The sequence below is a fragment of the Petaurus breviceps genome, unplaced genomic scaffold (assembly GCF_028583685.1).
Source record: "Petaurus breviceps papuanus isolate PSGF00001 unplaced genomic scaffold, PetGlider_PUasm1.0 689, whole genome shotgun sequence".
In the NCBI taxonomy this organism is placed as follows: Eukaryota; Metazoa; Chordata; class Mammalia; order Diprotodontia; family Petauridae; genus Petaurus; species Petaurus breviceps.
This window is the reverse complement of record NW_027186458.1, coordinates 1262528-1269811: the sequence shown is the minus strand read 5'-3', so window position 1 is coordinate 1269811 and position 7284 is coordinate 1262528. Positions and strand designations below refer to the sequence as shown.

The window sequence follows — 7284 nt, the reverse complement described above, 5'->3', positions numbered from 1 at the left end:
TGAAGAATATTTTGACAATGGTTTGTTTGTTAGAAAGGTCACCTCTCACCAAGAGCTACAACTGCTTATTCCTCAGAAGACTGGAACAAGTGCAACAATTTGGTTGTCTCAGGGTTGTGGTCAAGTTCCTCAGGATTTCTCAGAATGTATTCTCCAATGTATTACCTCCAGAAAGAGGTGAACTTAGTTCTTTCAATATGTCTTTTTAAACTCTAAAAAAAATGACACAATTCTCAAAGTCTCTCCCAGACTTTTTATCCATGACAGTTAACTCACCAGGTCTCCTGATGAATAAATTTTCTAATAGTCTTTGAATGTCTCACTCAGACTTCCTCAAAGATATCAGATAACTGACCCCTCTAGACTAGTAAGATTTGATTCCCTCTCAAAAATAACCAATGTCTCTCCAAGAGGGAATATTTAACTTGGGGTTACATTTACATACACAGATTATGCTGACTTACATAACAAATAAAATTACAGGACACAGATGTTTATTTTTTGGTGAAGCCAAAGTAAGAATGTGAAATTGTCTTAAAATCCACTTTCCAAGAATCTTTTCCAACAGATGTTATTTGTATAGAGTGAAAAGATAAGTTTTCTTGTTCAAGGTTATTGCCCTTATGGGAATTCATTTTTATCTCTTGCCTAGAACATGTTCCACAAAGCTGACTATTCAAAATACACTAGACTCATTGCCAGGTAAACAGCATGAAAGGAAGCTGCACCTCTTCAGGGAATACCAGACCCTCACTGCCCCCTCTTTTTTCAGGTCCCTTTGGATCTGTTCCAGGGGTATGATCCAGGAACATGAAGAACAGTTTCCTGTATGTGTATAAGTGGTCAGCTTGCCCAAATCATAAAGAAAACTATGGAGCTGCTAAATCAATAGTTGCGGTCATGCCCCATGCCTAATACTATGCTTAGAAGCTCCTTAGGTACTAACTTCCAAATTCCATGTTTTCTTCTATAAGCAAGCTTTTGCATGTGCCCAGATCACCTAAGATGGAGGAACCTGTATAGGACATGAGGGCCACCTGCTTCTAGAAGACATATTCTTTTCTCTTGCAACGAGGTATGAGCAGCTACTTTGCATTGCCTTTGCAGGTATAACAGGATGCATTTTAAAATTGCCAGATTGGACCAGTTTCACTTTCTCTTTCTGGCAGTTTCCAGGAGGTGAAAGTCCATCCACCCATAAAATGGGCACCACGAAAACTAAGCTGGTATGAGAGGAATTCCACCTTCTTTTTTTTGGGGGGGGGGTTGGTTTGGTTTACCCAAAAAAAATTAGGCTTGGGTTTTGATCCATTTCATTTGTCTTTTTCAGATCTAGGAGCAGGAAGGAATTGGCTAGTCCTTAGATGCAATTCAAAGCCTTGGAGTCAAGATACCAGGCTGGACGATGCTGCCAGTCCAACAGGGAAGACTTGGGTACTGAGACTCAAGCCCAGGGGGGGATTTTGGACTTACAACCTGGGACTGATGCTATATAGAAAGTGAACTAATATGTGACACTAATTCCCTTTCCTTGCTCAAGACAGAGGTAGTGATAAGAGGAAACTGTTCCCTACCCCCAGGTGTGTGGGGGGGCTATAAGCAAGTAGGGCAAGGGGTTTTAATGGCTAGCAAACAAGTACTTAGCACCTTGTTTCAGTTGAGCCTTACCTGTGATTATATCCAGTCTTTGTTATGAAACAAAACTTGTGAAACCCACAGTGGGAGGGACTTGCCAAAGACAGGAACAGGAAGAGGTGGGCAGAACAGGGAGGAGCTAATGACCATATAAAAGCAAAATCACAAGCTGAGAGAGAACAGAACTAAGAAAGGAATGCTCGTGGTGGCTGGCACTCTGTTTGTCTATTCTGGCTGTGTAGATTTGTGTTTGTAACACTTTGTACAGAAACCCTGGGACCTTACTGGAAGCCCTGAAAGAGGATTTTCTTGTTGTCTGTTTATGGAAGTCCTGGAGAAGGGTTTCAGAGATCCTGGGACTATATACTGACAATTTGTGTTGAGTTTTAAGGCATTGTTTGTGGGTCTGTGTTGATTTCACAGGCAGATAGTGAATTGATGATGGTGCCAGCAATGTGCATGAATGTTGTTTTGGCTCTGTTAATCTTTGTCTTCCCAGAAACAGAAACTATGAAGGACTTGAGGTAGACTGGACACTGTGAACTTTAATATGGAATGGGGACTGGATGAGGAGCTAGACAAGGAACTGCATGAGGAGCTGAGAGCTGCCTGCCTGTGAATCCAGGTGACAGTTGGATAGATTCAGGCAAGAGATGGACCTATGGAAAAGGAACCATGGAAGCTGGGAGCCAGCCTCAAGCCAAGATGGAAAGGACTCTCCTTGGGTACTTAGTGCTGACTGAGAAGATCATGATTTGCTACGGCCTAGGGGTGGGAGAACTTTGCACTTTGTACCTTGAACCCTTTAAGGACGATTGAGTTAAAGATGATTGGAAACTGATCTCCAATTAAGAAGAAGAAAGATTTTTTGACTGAGAGATTAAGACAATTGACCTAGGGGTAGGAAAACTTTGACCTTTGTACTTTGTATCCCTTAAGTATGATTGAGATAAGGACTTACTTAATGATATCTTTAGTTGTAAAACAATGTGGCCACTTTAGTGATAAGTTGTTAGGTTATATCATTGTGAATGCTGTACTTTGGTTTCTTGAATGTTTTGCTCTAGTTTACTGCTGAATAAATAGAGATTCCTTATACTATGTGATCAGAACTTTAAAGCTCTTCACAGCAGCAGTCCTCTGGAGAGCTGCTCGTCCTTGGCTTTACAGGGGATAGAGATTGCTTGTACATTTGTTTTTGGTGTACCTTTGGAGCAAATACTCCTTGGTAATAGCTAGTCTGTTAAATGGCTAAATGGAACTGGGGTGCTAGGAGTCCCCCCAAATTGAGGGAATACTATTGATCAGGACTAGACACTTGCCCCTTCCCATTCCCTTTAAAGCTAATGGAGAACCTGGGATGGGATGGAGTAAAATGTAACATGCCTTGCTTTAGGCAGTTAAGGGAGAAAGTAATAACTGTGACACTTTGATCTGGGTGTTCTCTTTGCCAGAACAGATCCAAATTCCTCTTAGACTTGGTAGGTTGTCTCTAAAATCTGTTGTGGCTGAAAAATGATTCACCCTGTAGCTAAGCCTGTGCCAAGCATCTCTGAGCTTTGTGAGTTTGGATCTCCAGAAGCAGATATGAAATCTATGACCAAACCAGTACGAAAAGTCTCTCCAGCTTATTTGGACCTGCCTAAAGTCTCCTATACTGTCATTGTCCCTATGATGAGAGGATGAGGCTTTAGATGAGAATTGCCATGTTGCTTTGGAAAGATGGCTGGATTCAGTGGTCTGGAGTTCAAATCCTGCCTTTGCCCTCTTCCAGCTGACTACTTGGATCTCTCTCAGACATATTTTCTTCATCTATGCACAGCCTGGGTATTTGTCATATAGTCAAAGAATTGCAATAACTGAGTAGCTATTCCCTCCTGGAAAGGAAGGACATGGAACGATCAGCACTGAACTTCAATAAACCCCTGAACGTATGATGTTGATAATGAAACATTTATTAAAACATGGTTTACAAATATCATCTTATTGGATCCTCACAATAACCCCAGAAGAAAGATGACACTATTATCTTTCTTTTATAGTGCAAGAAGGAGACTGAGAGAAATTATGTGCCCCACTCAGTGTCACACAGCCAGTAAATGTCTGAAACCAGGTTCGAACTTAGATCTTCCTGAGCTCTTTCCACTGTGCCACCTAGCTGTGAAAATCAGGAACATGCGAACTAAATGTGTAAATATTCAGAAGAGGTCTGCAAGAGGGAGAGGTCAGGAACTTTAGAATCAGAAAAAGAGATATCTACAAAATATTGTTGTAGAGGAATGAAGATCAGAGGGAAGTGGGAACCTCAATGAGTAATAGGGTTGGAGAATAGAAACTTCTTGAGGACAGTGATGTTTTATCTACAGTGTCTTGAATATGACATGAAGTGTTTTTTTACACAAAAAATTTAATAAATATTTGTTAAAGTGAATTGAACTAATAGATGCTTTTAGATTGATCTAAATTGGAAATCAAAAAAAGAAGAAATGCATCATTTCTTTTGGAGTGATTTTGGTGAACAAAAGCAAAAAAGAGTGAAATCTCACTAAATAAGGTGCTGCTATTTTTAACATATTTCAATGTCTGGACCTAGAACCTACTAGAGACCAAGGAATGAAACTTTCATTTGATTAGTCAATGAATACAAATGATTGTCAGTAAATTAAGGATCAGTTGATCATTTTTCACAAGAAAATATGGCCACAAGGAGTTTGGTTGGTAGACAAACTGTAACTGTTATATCTTCATTCTCCCCTTTAGTTTTCAGAAGTTGACTTCTATTTTTCCAAATTTACACCCCAGAAAACACTGTGCTATAGCTTCCTTTTTGCTTCTGTGAAAAGTCAAGTCCTACCTATGCAACAAAGTGAGACTTAGCCCTCCTCTAATCCATGCCTATACCAATTCATTTTTATCTTCCAGAGGCTATTACTGTCATCTGCTACTAGAATCAAGGTTACATCTTTTTGCCAAAAAACTTTTGATAATTCCAAAAAAGGACCTGGGACAAAGATGGATTTTGAATTAATCAAATTTTGACTCTATGACATTCTTACTAAACAACAGTAGGGTGCCTAGCCAATCATGGAAACAGCAGTGCATCAGAGTAGACAGTATTCAGAATAAAATGACATTGGATTGGTGAAAGTTTACTGTAGACTAGGTCAAAATTAAATTAAAATAGGGATTAAAAAAATAAATTTTTCCCTCTGTTCATTTCAAATTCCCTTAAGATAATTCCTGACTAGGCTGATAGAACATTCCAAGTTAAAAAAAAAAAAGAGCTTGCCTTGCAGAACTCATACTTAAAAAGGCTTTGGTATAAATGCTCACTCAGTATGAGCAATCACAGTACCAATTCTAAAGACCAAAACAAAGAAGAATCTACAGGACTAGACCATCATCTTAATTGGCCTTGAGACACGCTCACAAACATTTGTAATGGAAGAAGTTCATTGATTCTAAATGTAATCTGGAACACAAAAATCCCCTCACCATAAGCTCTGAGATCATCTGCACAAGTAAAGACTTGGGGAATGAGTCCACAAATGTGAAATTCTTTTTGTCTTATTTTTTCCCTCTCTGGACAACTAGTTATTACAATGAAAAGAACTCCAGGCCTGAAGTTAGGAAGACCTGAATTCAAATCTGACCTCTGACACTTATGAGCTATGTGACCCTGGGAAAGCCCCTTAAACTCTACCTCATTTTCCTCAACTGTAAAATCGGGATAATAGCAGCATCTCTCTCTGAAGGTTGTTGTGAGGATCAAATGAGATAATATCTGCAAAGTGCTTAGCACACTGACCAGCACATAGTAGGCACTATATAAATGTTTACTCCCTTCCCATATCCACTTTTTTTTCCTGGGAAATATTTAAATATAATCTTGTATAACTCACATCTAGCTTCCCACAATTGGGACAAAGTCCTCAGTCCCTATGTAAGTAACATAGAAATACTCACAATATAAAATCTGTTGTAAGCACAGGACAATTTTAAAATTAAAAATAAAAAAAAAGTTAGACCCAAAGGAATTTCTAAAACTTAAAAACAAGTCAAAGATAGCAAGAGACTTAAGTAATCAACAGTGTTCACTGGATTCTTCACTAGATCCCTCTATAGTAGAACTCTCTATAGTAGGTTCCTCTTCAGCAGATCCCTCTTCAGGAGATCCTTCCATGATTGGTCCCTCTCTAGTAGATCCCTCTGTAGTAGGCCCCTCTCAGTAGATCCCTCTATAGACATCCCTTTGTAGTAAATCCCTCTGTAGTAGATCCCTCTTCAGTAGATCCCTCTATTCCAACAAAATCTTAAATGCCTTCTACTATTATGTTCTCTGTTCCCTCCTTGGAAGGGCACTAAACTTGGGCGGGCCAATGGGGTCATCTCTTGAAATTCTGATGAAATCTACATTTCTCAGAGTCCTACACAGTTCACCTTCAATCCATAGAGGTTCCTTTTGGTCAACTTGTATTCTCTCTCATTGGAAAACATTGGAAATGAGAAATAGGCAAGCTTTTCCCCATGAAACCTGAATTGTTTGCAGAATTCATGGCAACCTCTGACAGCATCACCCATGTTGTGCCTTTGGTCCTTTACTCATCTTCCAGCTTCAGGAAGCCATGTGGGTGCCCTGCTTCTCTCCTTGATGCACATTGCTCAGAAACTCCTTTTTTCTAGAATGCCAGGACTCTGAACTCTTGAATTTAAGTTGGAGGAAAGTGATAATCTTTTGAGGAAACCACCAAGATCAGTGTTACCAAAAACTAACAAATAAACAAGTGCACTCCTTTCTCTGGATAGAAGACTGGATTCCAAGATGGTGCCAGCTTGGGTACCCCCTCCCAACTGAGAGGCATGGGTCCAACATTGCCACTGGCAAACATTGCCACTGGCATGAACTTCCCTCTGGGGTTCATGTGGCAGAACACAGAAAGCACTTCCATATCTGTCTGAGAGATGTCTATAGTACCTGATATGGTCTTTCTGCTCTTGTCAGCTGAAGAAAGTCCAGTCCCTAGTCCCTAACCTCAGATCTATAATCACAATTTTTTAAAGACACAGATAAACAAAAATCTTTTTTTTTGATCCACTTAAAAACACACAAAGCTCACATATACTTCTATTCCGGTGCAGTCCCTGTGGTCAGGGAGGTGGATGGAATGTTCCAGCATGCAATAAAAGTGAAAGAGAAAAATGAAAAAGAATTCCAAAGGGTTAACCCGACTTTTTTTTTTTTTGCTTTGTTTTTTGGAGGGGGGGAGGTAGGGCAACTGGGGTTAAGTGACTTGTCCAGGGGAAATGTATCAGAAGAGTGAACTGAAGGGTCTCATCAGAGTGGTAAATGAATAATCAACAAAGATGGCATAATCATACAGAAAGGGGGAGAGACAACCAATGGATACCCCATGTACTCCGCTGACTCAGTATTAGCAAACTTTTTTTAAAAAGGCATTCAGCCCACTGGGAGGTGGTTTCTGTTGTTTTTCTCATTGTTATCGCCATTGTTCTTATCATTGTTCTTCTTCTACTACTACTATAGCTATTGTTACTTCTTCTTCCTTCTTTCGTTCCTTCATTCCTTCCTTCTTTTTTTCCCTCCTTCCTTCTTTCCTTCCTTCCTTCCTTCCTTCCTTCCTTCCTTCC

General features: G+C 39.8%; 1 long non-coding RNA gene across 1 annotated transcript; it reads left to right on the top strand.

Moving 5' to 3' along the window:
• The first annotated feature begins 856 nt into the window (after positions 1–856).
• On the top strand, positions 857–2809 carry LOC138174492 (uncharacterized). The gene is made up of 4 exons (XR_011171742.1): positions 857–1075; positions 1170–1226; positions 1331–1434; positions 2135–2809. It is a non-coding gene; the product is annotated as an uncharacterized lncRNA (long non-coding RNA).
• The last annotated feature ends 4475 nt before the right edge of the window (positions 2810–7284 follow it).